Genomic DNA, 16,702 nt, shown 5'->3' with positions numbered 1-16,702 from the left:
CTTCCAGGCCAAGTCGCGGTTCAACATAGGTAGCTAGGCTTCCAACGACGGGTTGGTCCACTTATGGAGCTTTTACCAAAAATTCTCCCAAGGTCTCCAAACTTCTTGAACTTTTTCCAAAAGGATTTTTTGGGGGTTCCAAAGTGTCCACAAAACCAATCGAAGGTTACAGGAGCTCTGAGTTGCTCCATGTTGTTGGGACTATGTCTCCCACAGTCCACCTGGCCAAATCCTTTAGAGTCCTGCTGAAGGGGGTCAGCTGGTTTCCTCTTACTGGAGATTATGCAGGTTGAGCTCTTTCAACCTGTTGCTTCCAGGGAGTCCACTCGTTAACTTTTCAAAGCAACGCAAAGTTCTTACGGGCTGAAGACCAAAGTGTACAGCAGGTGCAGCACTTAAGAGTGCAACCCTCTTGGTGAAGGCCAAGGTTTCAGCAGGGCAGTCTCTCTTCTTCTCGTAGTTTCAGGCAGGGATCTGAGGTGCTGGGCAGTTCTCCCATCTTTAACCAGTGTTCTTGGGTGACGAGCGGGGGGCTTCCCTGAACATTGGGATACAGGGTGTCAATAAAAAGTATGACCGCTTCCTCCAAAGTGTGGCATTGTCTTGTCCCATAAAGCACTGTTTGACAAAATCCAAAAGGGAAAAAACTCTCTCCTGGAGGTTAAGATATGGATAAGACACCCCACTGGTGTGGCTAACTTTCCCTAAACAGTCTCCTTCCACTCCCTCTGCTAATTCAATTACTGGGCCTCTTGTCTGACTGGGGTGCAGGAAGTGGAGGTGAGCCTATGTTCTGGCCTGGTATTCCCTCTTTGAAGAGCAGTTTGACTACTTCACCCTCATTCTACCTTTTGCTCTGCAGTTGCAGATCTCCTTCCACCAGATGTGCTTTGGCTACATGCAGGCCATATAATACCTCATCAGAGCGGCTTGGCTCAGCCAGTCAAAGACTGGCCAATCAGGAGAGGATGCTAGAAGGCTGGATTTTTGCCCATAATAAAAGCAAGTTCTATATCTTTTTGTCCTCTAATAGTTATAACAAATCTAGCCTTGGTAAGTTGTTGGATTTATCATAACTATTCTTTTAAGTCTTTGAATTAATATTTTAGCTCACTCCTGTCAATAGGTTTACTTTATTCATGATTTCCCATGTTAGCCTGTGGTGCTTATATACTACAATGGAGAAAAACTAAATTGGCAGTGTTTCCCTCACCATGGCATATAAAACATAATTTTTTATGTTGATGCCTATTTTAACAGTACACCCTACCCTTGGGGCATCTACGGCAGACTTTAGGGGTGACTTATATGTAAAAATAAGGTTGTTTGAGAGTATCAGCCTGATTCATCAAGCCGAAATCGGCTCGCAAACGAGCGCTATTTTTGCATTTGGGATTCATCATCCCAAATGCAAAAATCGGTAATAGCGATTTCGCTATTTTGCGAGGATTTACATTTAAGGAATCTCTATTTGAGATTCCTTAAATGCAATTCATCATCCATTTAAAAATTGCGAATTCGCAATTTCGGCCCGCTATTTACCGCGAGGTCAAACCTCGTGGTAAATAGAGAAAACTTAGAAAAATGCTTTTAAAAGCATTTTTCTAAGTTGCTTGTTGCACACACACATGTCCTTTGGACATGTGTGTGCGCAACACCTGTTTCAATTTGCATTTAAGGGGTGCTACAGGGTGTCTTTTGGACACCCCAGGCACCCTTTAAATCGCTATCTTATTTGCGATTAGCTAATTGCTAATCGCAAATAAGGAATACTCCCCATTCATTCCTATGGGCCTTTTGGCCCATTGGAATGAATGGGGAGGTAATCCTTATTTGCGATTAGCAATTTGCTACTCGCAAATAAGGAATGTGTAGGAATCGCTATTTATTTAGCAATTCCTACATGAATCCCGTTTTGCAAGTCCTTAATAGCGATTCGTTATGAATCGCTATTAGGGGCTCGCAAAACGGGAGATTGATGAATCAGGCTGTATGTTAGTAGCTTTAATTCTAAAGTCAAATCTTTTTTTTTTCACAAGAATTTTTTTATTTTATTGATCAGGTAAAGCATATATGCAGTCCTCCTCAGTCAGGAGAGCCCTGCCAAGACATCAAAGCATGTATGTGCACATCACAGACCCAATCAGAAACAACCCCACCCACGACCACCCAACGACCCCTCTACCCACCCCAATATCCCTCCCTAACCCAGCGCACGTAATTCCAACCAGCCACCAGAAACTGTTTGTATCAAGCAAGGAAACAAGCGTCTCCTCAGACCCGGGGCCCATCCACCAAATCTACATCATCGTCAGGTTCCACCGGAGAATCCAGAGTCAAACCCCTATATTCCGCCCACCTCTTCCATATCTTGTAATGTTTTCGGGGGCATCCTCTGGCCTCAAACACCGGGCGCTCAAGCCCCATACAATAGTCCATCCCTGCTTTCCAAACGCTCAGCGGGGGGGCTCGATCACTCTTCCATGCTTGCGCCAAGTCCCGCTTGGCCACAACAAGGCCCAGCAGCAGCAGGTGACGCTTGTAAATGTTTCCCCCAACGCCCTCCAGCACATGGAGAAGAGCCAAAGGATGTGTCCGGGGAAGATCCCATCCCAGTACCTCCGACAAACAGCTCCATACACCCCGCCAGAACCGGGGCAGACCAGCACAAGACCACACAGTATGCAACAGAGTACCCATCTCAGCGCCACATCGCAAACACTCCGGGGACCCAATCAACCCCGCTTTCCATAGTCGCTTTCGCGTATAGTAGGCCCTATGTAGATATTTAAATTGAACCAGTCTGAGGCGCACCGCGATTGCAGTCCCTCGCGGGGACTCCAAAGCTTCAAACCAGTCGTCTTCATCCAATGGTCCAATGTCCCTTTCCCAGGCTTCCTTCAACTTAAGTAGGGAGGAGGAACAATGAGTGACTAGGGTTTGATAAATACGTGAGACCTTCTTGTCTCCAAGGTCTCCCATGAAAACCTTCGCCTCCAGAGGGCTAAACTCCGGCAGCGATTCCAGACCCACCAAGCTGGGCCCCAGCGCGTGGCTGAACTGTAGGTATTTAAAAAATTGAGTGTTGGGCATATGGAACTTGTCCCTAAGTTCCTGGAACGATTTGAGGGCTACGCCGGATACGACATCACTCAGGGAAGAGATCCCTATAGAATCCCATCCACCGAACCCCGGCAGCGAGGCCAATGCGGGGAGTCGCCCGTTATTCCACAAAGGAGTCTCCGCTGTCAATCTGCCCCACCAGCCCATGCGACGCAGCGCCTGTCGCCATATCATAAACACCACCTGCGTGGCACGGGGCAGCCGCTTCCGGAGTCTGGCCGAATACCAGATCGTAAGCAATGTGTGAACTCCTATCAGCGAGCGCTCTAAGGCGTATGCTGGGTCTCCCCTATCCCCGTACCACCATTCATTCAGCACTAACAAGTGGGAGGCTTGGTAGTATGACAACACGTCTGATGTGGCAAGCCCACCACAGTATGTGGACAGGAAACAGGTACGTAGCGCCACCCTGGCGGCACCCCCAGCCCACAAGAAGCATCCCAGCACCGAGTTAACCTGCCGAAACCACTGGGGTGCGACCGGGTGCGGGTGATTCTGCAGCTGATACAAAAGACGTGGGAGCGCCACCATTTTAAAGATCGCAGACCTACCGTATATGGTAAGAGGCATCCGGGACCACGTTCTAATGTCTGACTGAACTCTATCCCAGACTGGTACCACGTTGCGCTCCCAAGAAATCGTCGCAGATCCGGACAGGAACACACCGAGATACAACAAGCCTCCGACTGCCACCTGCAAGGCTGACGCCCAGGAACCCGCATATGCCCCATCACCCAGCACCCACAAGGTGGACTTACGTGGGTTAAGATACAGACCCGAAACCTCGCCGAATATTCGCATAATTTCCAACACCCGCGGGCCCGATCTATCCAGGTCCGTAAGGAAGAAGAGGACGTCGTCCGCATATAGTGCGATCCTGTCGGTGAGTCCCCCGTCCCACCTGAAGCCCCGTAGCTGCGCATCAATCCGCACCCAAGAGGCCAGGGGTTCCATGGCTAACGCAAATAGGTACGGGGACAGCGGGCAGCCCTGGCGGGTCCCACGGCCAATCGGAAACCTCCCGGACACCGCCCCGGAGATCCGCACAGCTGCCGTGATGTCGGTGTACAGCAGCTGAACATATGAAATAAACACAGGACCCAGGTTAAGATGGGGCAGAAGCGCAAACAAGTAGGCCCAGCTCACGGAGTCGAACTCCCTATCTATATCTGCCAAGAGCAGGGCCTCCCGTTCTCTCGTGGCCCCCATCGCACCCACAGCTGTTTGTGCCCGTCTGATGTTGTGCCGCGTCGCCCTATGCGGCATGAAGCCGGCCTGGTCCGGATGAACCTGGTCAGCCACGTAGGGGAGAAGCCGTTCGCCAACGCCTTTGCCAGTATCTTAGCTTCAATGTTAATCAAAGATATAGGGCGATACGAATCATGCCGAGCAGGCGGCCTACCCGGTTTCTGGAACACCACTACCTCAGCGTGGCACCAATCTGCTGGCAGCCGACCCAGCTCCCGCGCTGCCTCCAATACGGCCCTGTAGTGGGTCCCCATTTGAAGCTGGAATTTCTTGTAGAATTCGCATGGGAAGCCACTCGGCCCAGGTGCCTTACCGGTGTTAAGCTGTGCCAACGCATCCCCCAGCTCCTCCACTGTAAGGGGGAGGTCCAATGCCGCACGCGTCTCATCAGATACGGCCCTCGGGGGCAAGTCAGCAATAATTTTATCGACTGCATCGACCGGGAGGCAATCCAGCGGCGCATACTGCACCGCATAGTATCGAGCAAAGCTAGCCGCCAGCTCCACCGGGTCTGTCACCGTAACGCCAGCACTATCTGTAAGTCCCGGCAGTGTAATCGGCTGCAGGGTATTCTGACACAGCCTATGGAGCATAGTACCTGACTTGTCTCCCCACTGGTAGATCCTACTTCGCGTGGCCAGCCATGCCTGTCTGGCCTCGTCTAACAGTATGGACGCATAAGACTGTTGTGCCTGTAGAAGCAGCCGCACTGCCACACTGTCCCCTTCCTCCTGGCACCGCCGCTCAAGGACCTCCACGCGCGCTGCTGCCGCAACTATGGCCTCCCTGCGTCGACGACGAGCCGCCGCACACCACGCTATGTCTACTCCCCGCAACGTGGGCTTCATGGCCTCCCAGACGTTTGTCACATCCGCATCCGCGCCAAGGTTTTCCTGCCAATACTGGGCTATCGCCCCCCGTAAGTGTTGTATATAACCAGCATGTTGAAGATGCCATGAGGACATTCGCCATCGAAACGGTTGCCTCTTCTTGTACAATTCAATATCTACGGCCACTGGGGAATGGTCGGACAACCCCCTAGGCAGGATAGCCGCCCCTCGCACTCTGCTTAGATACGCACCGGGCACAAACACACAATCCAGTCGCGAAAAGGAGCCATGCACAGCTGAAACATAGGTATACTCTCGGGCTGCAGCATGCAAGTGTCGCCAAGCATCCACCCAGCCCAGCCCTTCCACCTTCGCACTCAATCGGGTAGGGGTAGCAATCGACAGTGTCTCCTGCAGCCTCCGTCGGTCCACACTCACATCCAGCACATCATTCTAATCTCCTCCTATTACTGCCAGGGACTCCGGGATTTCCGCCCACACCGCAAACAGCCTCTCAGCTAGGGACCACTGTATGGGGGGGAGCATACACACTCCCAAACACAACCGGTTCCAAACCCACCATCCCCTTCACAAAGAAATATCGACCCTGCGGGTCCAGCCACTGCTTCTCATGAACGTAGGCCAACCATCGATGGACCAAGATGGCTACCCCCCTGGAGCCCCTGGAAAAGCCAGTATGGAAAATCTGCTGATAGCCAAATCGCTGCAGGCTAAGTACTTTCGTTCCCAACATGTGTGTTTCCTGTAGTAGAAGGACATCTGCACCTTCCCTCTTCCCCCAACGCAAAATGGCACCCCTCTTGATTTTATCCAACATTCCCCTAACATTCCAGCTCAATATGTGCATGGACACCTTGGGGGGCCCAGGAGTCAATGCGTCAGCCATGATCCCAGGGAACACAAAGCAAGAGCACCCAGCTACGGGCCTGAATACACAACACCAGTACTATCAAGGCATTAGAAATCACGTGCACATCCCACCAACCTCCCTCAACACCCCCCCTGTACCCCCAGAACATCCCCCTCAACTCCCCGTCCCCCATCCCCCGCCCCTATACCTCATAGAACACAGAAGTATCTGTCGCGGCATGGGCGACCTCGGGCCCAAAACAGAGCGCCCAAGACCAACCATACCAATGGATGCCAACTACCCACTCACCCAAGAAGAATCCCCCCTTCCAACACCCACCCACGTAGGAGGCAGATAGCCCCTGTAACGAGCTCCCCGAACCCCACCCCGCAGGCGCACACAGTCACCAATGTGTAGAGCGAACAGTTTCAAAATACTCAGTCCTCAGCCGTCTGAGCAGCAGGGCACATCCAACAGACGATTCTTGGCCGGAGTCCACGAGATCAGCAGGTCACATCGCACTCCGATGTCCTTCAATGTTCCTTTCAGGAGTGGTCCGAGTCCGCGGGCGCCCCATCTTGTGTCCCACTGCGAGAAGAGGAGCGCTTCCGCGACCTAGATCTCCTGTGCCTCTTACCCCGGACGCTGTGGTCACTCCTCTCCTGAGATGAGCCCCTGGATTAACCCGGGTTCAGGCCCGGTTGGGCATGTGGCCGAACCCTCACCGTCTCATCAGTCCACTTGAAGACCTCCTCTGGGGTATCAAAAAAGTGTGTCTGTGACTGGAATATCACCCGCAGGCGGGCCGGATAAAGCAAAGAATATTGGAGTTTCAGACCTCGCAGCTTCGCCTAGGCCGCTATGAAAGAATGCCGTTGTTGCTGCACCATACTAGTATAATCCGGAAAGATCATAACTTTCTGGTTCTCGAACATAATAGAGTCTTTTACCCTCGCCTCTCGTAAGATGGTGTCCCTATCATGGAAGGTCAAAATCTTGGCAATCACCGTTCGGGGCCGCTCCCGGGCAGTTTCTGCGTCAGGGCTCTATGTGCACGCTCTATCACAAAGCAGCGTGACAGTGCATCCGGGGGGGAGCCAGGTCTCCAGCCACTGGGACAAAAAGTGTTCCATATTCCCCTTCTCGCATCCCTCAGGAAATCCCACAAAGCGGAGGTTATTCCTGCGCACCCGCCCTTCGGCATCCTCCACTCAAAGTGCAAGGCCCCTCTGAATTTTCTCCATCGCGGCCACTTTCTGCTTCAATGTCCCCACATCATCTTCCACACTCGAGAGTCTGGATTCCGCCTCTGTGATGCGAGTCACGGCATTGCGAAGGTCCTGACGCAGCAAAGTCACATCGGCTCCAACCGCTCCTATCTTGGTGTCCAGCATGTCCCTGGATTGGGTTATCGCCGCCATGAGGGCTGCGTTGTCCGGCCCCGCACCCTGGCCTCCTCCAGACCCTCCGGCACCTCCACTCGGCCCAGTGTATTTGTCTATGGGCCCCTGCTTGGCGGGCCCACTGCCCCCTCCGCCCCTGGTCATGTTCAAAGTATTATGTGCTCGGCCGCGTTCAGGCTCTTCAAGGGGCCTCTGGTTACCACTCCAAACCCCCACTCAGCCGGCCTCAAGCCTCGTACAGCAGGGGCCCCCTCACTCCACTGTCCAGACTCCCAAGACAGCCGGCACACCAGTTGGCCGCCGCGGCCCCGTAGCCCCTTGTGCACTCACTTCTCGTGCTGCGCCACTGCTGCCACCGCTCTCGGGCACTGTCAGGTCTCGGGTGTCACCTCTGCAGGAGCTCCAAGACGGCCACCGGTCAGGGATCCCAGCTAGCACACCAGCGGTATGTCCAGAATATCAGGCAGGGCCCCCCGCGTCGCCGCCCGGGCCGCCTCGGGGCACCACAACCAATAGCCAGGTACCGCCAAACTCTAGGCCCCGGTCTCCGGATCTTCGCGCAGGCCGCAATACTCCTCTGACGTCCCCACAGCTCGGGCAGCCACGCAGAGAACAGGGGGCACAGCGGAACTTCCACTCTCCGCTCCGATGCCAAGTCGATGCCCCAAGTCAGCACCAAAAGTCGAGGCCGCGAGCCAGCGCCAGGACCGCCCGTCCTGGAGTCACCAAAATCGAGGCCCCGGCTGCGCACGTCGGGACTAGGCCTCTGGCCGTCGCTGCCGCTATCTCCACTCCAGGGGACCCGGGAGCTCCGCTCGCAGCACCGGGAGGCACCCCCCGCTGTCCGCCACTGTAGTAATGCTCGTATGCTGCAGATCGGGTCCGGGGGCCAGGATAACTGAGCAAATTAATATCGGGCTGGTGGGAGCTCTACCAAGCTGCGTCCACCATCTTCGCCCGCTAAGCCACGCCCCCTAAAGTCAAATTTGAACATCATTTTATTTTTAAAGCAGCTTGCAAAGCAGGGTTGCCTTTTAAAATGACAGCAGGCAACAAAGTAGTGCACACTTAAATGCATGAAATCTACTGGGCTACTAAACCTCCATGCCCTACCATATACTAGGGGCTTACACGTATGTCGTCCAATCAATTGTAATTACACTTATTGACCATATACGTTTTATACAGAGAACTGGCACTGGGCCTGGTTAGCAGAGCCCAGGGCACAATCAGAGTCAGTTACAAACAGTATCAGTCAAAAAAGTGGTGGCGATCAGGGCAAAAAGGATGACTTCCTCACACCCTTGTTTAAAGAAATGCTGTTTAGAAAACGTGAACATGCCGAGGGGCTCAGGTGTAGCAAGTGGGTAACACTACTGCAACAAGGGTGCCACCCACACCAAGATTTACAGCATGAGGCCATGAGCCCAGACATGACTTCCCATAAGTCAACGGTGTTCTGGAAGTCAACCAGAGGTGAGCACCCCTGGAAAGAGTAGCACCAATAAGTCTGGTACTGCTACAACATGCTGCAAGTGTCTGACATTGTGGGACTCTGCATAATCTACCAGTACTAAGCAAATCTCAAGACCAGCCTGTGGAGGGCAATCGCACAACCAGGGGAGAGGATCTGTTTGTTTGAGTAGGACGTGTTTGCAGTTATGCTCAAGAAAGACTCAAGCAGCAACATCAGCATGAACCAAGAACTACACCACTTCCAGTCCAACCTGAACAGAATGGTGCTGGCACCTCCACTACTTTTGGAAAGGTTCTGGGTACAGGCACTCTTCATGCAATTCTACGACTGGGCAGGAGACGCCCTGCACAGCTGGCCATGCACTGCACACCAACAGGATCGGGTTCAGTCCTACTGACAGCAACATGGCAGGTGCAGCCTGCCAAAGTGTTCGCATAAAGTAAACTGGACAGCAGGTTCTGTGAACGTGACCCCTGAACGAATGGGTCCTGGTTAGAATGTAATATAAAGTGACAGTGTGTAATCTAAAATGACAGGTCTGTTTCCCCCACTTTATATCAATGAGATCCCTCACTTGCAGGGAAAGAACTTTTATCTTCAGAGACTTCCCCTGTAATCCTGTTCTGTATTTTTCCCTTTTTGCCACGAAATGCCCTTTGCCTATCATGTTTAGGATTGTATGACACAGTTTTAAGAAAAGCAATATTGACACATCAAAATATTGCTTAAAAATATTGACAACCTAAATATTACACTACTATATTTGAACAATAAAGACACACATATATTACTAAAAAAATATAAAATATACAACAATATTGAACATAAAATTTGCGAAATACCAAATATCATCACTACTTTAAAGTAATGGAACATAACAACAATCATGAAAAACAAAATATCAACCACCCGAAAATTGACATAATATAAATGAAAGCAAATAATAAATATGTCTAGAGATATAAAAATAATTATAAATCCGATTAATATACAATACATATTTTGTTTTATATTAAAAACAAAAATATTTAAAACAAAATGCATCCTAAGGAGCAATTCTCCTGCGCCCCTCAAACTCAATTAAAGAAGAAATCTATACTACAAAGAACCAATAAATACAACAAAGTAAGTTTCAAAATAAATGTCACCTAACAAAATACAGGCGTATCAACTACAAAGAAAAAAGGGCCCAAAAAGGAACAGAAAATTGAGCCACAGACGTTCAAAAATCTGAAATACAGAGGAAAACATGGCTCCCGACATGTCAGCTCCTACATGTGATGACATCCCCGGCACCCATCTGTTATTCCTGAGGCCAATGAGCTCATTCCCTGAGGCACGGCTAGTAGGCCAGGGTCTTGGCAACTGACATGCCGGCCCTCCTGTGCATTGGACTTTGGGTAGCCTGTTTCCTCCAAATGCCCCCTCACCTCAAGGCTGCTGCAGGAACTATGAAATCAGGGCAGAACACCCTTGCGACTAGCCCCTGGCTCTGTGTGCCAGGTGAAGACTCGAGCAGGGGAGATCTCCCCATATGGGTCATTGCCATGGTGAGGGTCTGGACAAAGGCCCTTAGGTGGCCTAAAAAAACTGCATGGAGAAATATGCTTTTTAGGGGCACTGGAGGGGCCCGCTGGGGGGGCTGCCTGGTGGAGCCAGATGGTACAACCATTGAGGACCAGAGTGCCTGAGGCACAGCTCGGAGGCCGGGGTCTTGGTGGCTGACATGCGGGCCCACCTGTTCACTGGACGCTGGGTAGCCGTTTTCCTCCAAATGACCTCCTCACTTCAAGGCTGCTGCAGGAACTACCAAAGCAATGAAGTCAGGGCAGAATGCCCTTGCGACCTGCCCTAGGCTGCAGTGGCGGAGGAGCGTCACCCCACTGCTATTTTTGCAGTGACACAAAGGGAAAAAGAATGATAATAACTTGTTTTATTATCATTTTATTTTCTCCTACTTCCGCCTGCTTTGCGTTAGTGTGCAGTGACTGCTTGGCTGGCCCTCTCTGGCCGCCTAAAACAGTCTTGGGCACTTCGCATGTTCTCCATGCAGGCTGCATTACTGCCTATGTGTAGAACATGCCTAGGACCCCAGTCAGCGTCTGAGCACCCGAAACATGGCGCTCAGACCAATCACAAAAGCAGCGTTGCAATTGGCGGACTGGTCGCCTGGGTGTGCTTCCTAAGGCCCAGCGAGGAAGGACTAGGGAGGTGAGGACGCGGCAAAAAGGTATGTTTTTTAAACATTTTATTCCCACTTCCCCTGTGTCCTCCCCCTCCCACGTCCCACCTCCTACCTTCTGTGTCCTCCCCACCCCCTTACATCTGATCAGTGCCGGCCACCGCTGCCAGGATCTGCGTGCCAGGTGAAGACTGGAGAGAGGGAGACCCCCGCATCCCATATGTTACATTGCCATCGTGAGGGACAATGGCCCTAAGGCCCTACGACGTAACCATGGAGGACCAGAGTGCCATGCTTAAAGAACTGCTCCAGGCCATCCAACCCTCCTGGGGGAGCCCTTGAGTAGAAAATTGACACACTGGTGGTGGATGTCACTCTAATTCGGGCTGACATGGGGAAGATAGCTGACTGAGTTTCATATCTAGCACTGTTCAGCTGCACTAACATATCCTGACCCAGAGAGAGCGATGTTGTTGACTGTCTGACTGCGCCATCTAAAGCTCTACCGACTACTTTGCTGCTGGCCCGAAAAGCAATGAAAGAAGTGGGGGAAATGAGACAAAATAATAAATAAGATCTGGTCCATTACTTCACGGGTCAGCCTTGTCTGTGGATGCCTGATGGGCACCACCCTCGTCTGTGGTTATCTGGAGGGCCTCGAGGATGTAGTGTAAACTACGAAAAAACATAGAACTGGTTACCCATATATCACCACACTCTTCCTCATTCACTCTTGTTAGAAGGTGGTTCTGACACTAGGGCCCCCCCGGATTTTTCGCTTTTTGAGCACCTAATTGTTGAACTTTTACTGTGGGGGAGCCTCCTAATCTGGGACTCACCCACAGTGAACTCACAATGAAGGAGACTGCATGGAGATTTCACTGGTGTCCCCATGGCTTGTCCAGGCGGCTGCGCAGCAGCTGGAGTATGGGGCACCGGGCTGGTTACATGCAGACCCATGTGTACCTGCATGTGCACACATGTAGGGCTGCGCAGGGGAGATTCCTAGCGTGCGCAGTCCAGGAGCAGGTACAAATTGAATGGTGTGGCAGGACCTATGCAGAATTGGGTGGTGACATGAAATAGGCTTTATACCCTGGAAAGGAACATGCCAGGGAAAGTCAGTGTGTTTTTCTGTGTTTTCACTTCATTATTCCCTGATGGGGATGTGGGGCCCATGGCTAAAATGATTTCCACAAGGCCTACAGATTCCAGACCCGCACTAAAGTCCATTGTAGAGTAGGTGAAAATAAGTATTCTGCAGAGTCAACAGTCATATTTGTACTGCTTTTAGGTCATACAGAACTGTCCTATTTCTGTGAGCCAGCCATGACCAGACCCAGGCTGAGGGGTGACCTCAGCTTGATGGATTGATAACCTTTCTTCCACAAGCTAGGGCCTCCTCTCCACAAAGAAGAAGATGGGTGGGGCTACAGGCTCATCCATTAGCAGCTGTCACTGGGTGCCAGGCACCAGGCTGCACCAAGAAGGAAAGAGTTGGGTTTCAGAGGCCATGTGGCAAGAGACACTGGAGGACTCCATTTTGAACTAACACAGAGGCTGGACAAGAAGGAGGGAGCAGGGGCAGGGAAGTGATGTGTCGCTGTTTGATAGGACCCACAGAGACTTTCTGCCAGCCCCCTACTCAACTTTTTAAAAGTACTTGCACAGGAAGAGAAGCTCTCTCTGGGGTGTGGTCTGCTGAGGTGGAAATTGCTGGAGCCTGGCAATGGACAGTTGGAAGGAGAGACCCCCTGACTGTCACCCAGGCCCCTAAAAGCACCAGAAGAAGCACCCAGGACAGGTGTGCAGAAGCAGGGGCCTCTGCACAGGGAGAAGAGGGGCGCAGGAGGAGAGCCAGGTAAAAAGGCTGGCGCAGGGACCCAGTGTAGACCGCTCCCTGCAGAATGCACCCTCTTGGAGACCCGGAGGGTGGAGGAGTGCTCCCAGTGGCTGGGGGGCACCGCTAGGAGCAAGAAGACACGACAATGGGGCAGATCGGACCTCCAGGGGCTGAGATATGGCCCCCAGAAGGTGAGTGAAATGTGGCCCCCTGACAGCGAGGAGCGTGAGGCTCCGCCGCTGGTCCAGAAAAGGCCCCCGGGGTGGGTCAGGTCCCGGGGGCTGCCCCCATCCGAACTAAAGTGAAATTATGCCCGACAGGGGTGCCAGGAGCCCACCCTGGCCCCCCGAAGCCAAAGGAAGAGGGGGAGCGCCGTCACACCCCCGGAGAGAAGATCAAGCCGGGGAGCGCCGTCGCGCTCCCCATGAAGACTGCCCTCCAACGTGGAGAGCCTGCGCGGGTCCCGGGTGGGACCGGGGCCCCGGACAAGGAAGGAGGAGCCAGGGGCAGGGGTGGGACTGGGCCCCCGACCAAAGCGTGGAGCGGCCGGGTGTGGGCTCCCCGTGTCGCATACACTTACCCGGGGGTCCGGGTGGGACCGGGCCCCCCACTGAGGCCCCAGAAAGCGGCAGGAGCTTGAAGCGCTCCATGATGCCTTGCAAGGCATGGGGAATGGATTGTTTTTGGCGTTTTGGTGGCCCCCAGAGGAGAGGGGTCACCCTTGAGTGTGAAAAGGTGCTGGGGGAGCTGCTGGAGCAGCGCAGTCTAGCCCCCAGCACAAAGCTAAGTCCCACCCTAAGTTTCTTGAGGATTTAAAAAGAATAACCCCTCAACTCTCAGCGAAGATTGCATCACCTCCTAGGATGGAACTTTTGTTCTACAGCTGGGGGTTCATTGAGAAGTGCATCAAAGATTGAAGGGCTGAGTTGGAGATGTCTCGAGAAGGGCATCCCCTGGAGGTGAAATGTCGTAATTGCACTGAAATGCATTTATCAATGGTTATTTATTTTAGAGGGACTGATGTTCAATGTGAAGTACTGGTGTAAGGTGATGTCACAAGCAAAGTAGATTTAAGTGGCTAGACACTCCTGCTAGGGTATCTGACGGTATTTACAACTTAATCCTGTGATAATCTGTGATGCCTTTAGGGGCTGTAATTGCAATGCATTTTTAATGATATCCAAATGTGCTGAGTACTGTCATTTTAAAGTGTGCGTAAACATGTAGTCTTGCTGCTGCGCTTAGGTGAAGACCCCAGACTGTTAGCCCTTAAGATGTAGAGGTGTATACTTTAGGGTCAGTAGGAGATGCTTGGTCAGGGTCATGTGTCACCAAGGCAGGTGTATCCCTGTTTAATGCTTGTTGAGGTAATGGGAGGGGGACGCCACTGGGATGGTGCCAGTGTGCAGGGCCCTCGCTCCAGGATAGGTTCAACTAATTGCATTGGGGGCAAGATGATGTGCATACATGGGAGTGGTGGTACTAGACCCCACCCACCCTGCGGGAGGGGTAGAGATGTTATGCAATGTCACAAAGTAATTCCAACAGCTTATGTATATTTGTAAATTAGTGTATAGTAATGAGTGGTGTGTGTGTTTAATAAATGTACTCTTACTTTTATAAAGCAAAGTACAGACTAGACATTCAATTATTGATATGATATGATATGATATAAAGAGTTTTGTAGCGCGCTCAATTACTAAAAAATAGTATCCTGGCGCGGGCAGTGAGACAGATTCCGAGGGCGGGAGGGGAGAAGCATAATTAAAGCGTGATACTAAACAGGTGAGTTTTCCGCCCCTTCTTAAAGGCCATAATAGTCGGAGCGACCCTGAGGTGAAAAGGGAGAGCATTCCAAGCCCTAGAGGCCCTGACTGAAATAGACTGGCCACCTAATCGGGAGTACTTAAATCTAGGCACCGTCATTTGACACTGATTGGCCGAGCGGAGACATCGATTAGGGATGTACAAGGCAAATCTTTTCCTCAAATAGACAGGACCGGTCAGATGGACCGCGCGAAAAGCAAGGACAAGAGTTTTAAACATAATCCGGTGGGCAACGGGAAGCCAGTGGAGGTTACGGAGACACGAGCGAACACTGGACCTCTTGAGCAGATTGAACAAAAGCCTTGCGGCCGCATTTTGGATGACCTGGAGACGTTGGATCAGATAGGCTCGTAGACCACAGAACAGACCGTTCGCGTAATCGAGCCTAGAAAGTATTAAGGCTCGCGAGACCGTCTCTTTTGCCTCTCTCGGAAGGAGGGGAAAAAACCTGCGTAGGGCTTTGAGAGTGGCAAAACAAACCCCCGTATGTTTTTTTATATGGACTTCAAACTTAAGGTCATTCCCAAACCAGACTCCAAAGTTTTTTGCTGGACCACCGATGGATTTTGGACAGGGCAGGTCGTGAGGCCATAGGAGGTCACTGAATTTATCAGGAAAGGAGCCATAGAGGAGAACCTCAGACTTGTCTTCATTGCACTTGAGCTGGGCAAGCGCTAGCCAGCGGAAGACGGATGAAAGGCAGAGTTGGACCGCCGACGAATCCAAAACCCCTGCGCCACATTATACCTGCGCCAGGTATAATGTATGCAAGGGGGCGTATTGACGCAAGAAAGGGTCGTAGAAGTGACACAGTGAAATCTATGTGATTTCACGGCACCACTTCTAGGACACAAATGCGTCAATTTCTTACGCCTGCCTCACAGCAGGCATAAGACTGATGCAGGCCCGTGAAAGGATACATTGCTGGAGTTGCATCACTTTTGTGACACACTCTAGCAATGCGCCACTTTTGCGCCATACAGATACGTCAGAAATACTGACGTATCTGTAACTCCTTGCGCAATGATGAGTCATACTGTAAATATGACGCATCATTGGTGGTGCAAGGAGGGCGCAGTGAAAAGTGACTCATCGCTGTTTTCACGCAGCGATGCGTCACTTTTGATAATTGAGGCCCCTTGATTTCAAGAAATGGCTCTTAGCCCCTCTTTCTTCTCCTTTCTTTCATTCGTTCCTCTGTGAATTTTTTTTAGTTAAAACCTTAGATTATACGGCAGATGATGTATGATGTAGGGAATATGGCAGAGTCATAATTATGTGGGAAATATTTGCAAACTAGGATATTTTGCCATTCATGTTTGAACTGCTGTTGAGGAAAAAGGGAGAAGTGCTGATGACAAAAACTGCATGGCTTTGAGACAAATAACTTGTGATTCCACTTTTAAGTGTACTTGGGACTTTCTTGTGGTTGGAAACGTATCTGAATTTGTGAAGGTATTTAAATGCCAATAACTCATATGAAACCTTGAATAAACATGTGTATCCATTGGTCGATTTAAATAACGTAATAATCTGTAACTGGTCAGTGAAATGCCAAACAAATAATTACATTTGGTATTTTTTCCTTCCTGACCACACCTCTGACTCGGCCCACTGGCACAACCAGTTGGGTTATTTATTCCCTCTGTTTCTCCGCCCAGAGTTCCCCATGTTTTTTCTCCCCACTTCCACCACTGATCAAAGGTGACGCACCGGCGGCGCAAGGGGCTTGTAAATAAGCTTCAAAGTCTTTGTGCACCATTAGCTCTTCGATGCAGCGTTGCACTTGTTATTATTAGTCCGTTCACACTTATTATTAGTCCGTTCACACAACAGGCCGCATTAGTCTTTGTCTTTTCTGCCGCTGATACCACTGCTTGCTGGACGTGGTGCACTAA

This window comes from Lissotriton helveticus, chromosome 3_1 (genome assembly GCF_964261635.1).
Source record: "Lissotriton helveticus chromosome 3_1, aLisHel1.1, whole genome shotgun sequence".
Lineage (NCBI taxonomy): Eukaryota > Metazoa > Chordata > Amphibia > Caudata > Salamandridae > Lissotriton > Lissotriton helveticus.
This window is presented reverse-complemented; position numbering follows the sequence as displayed.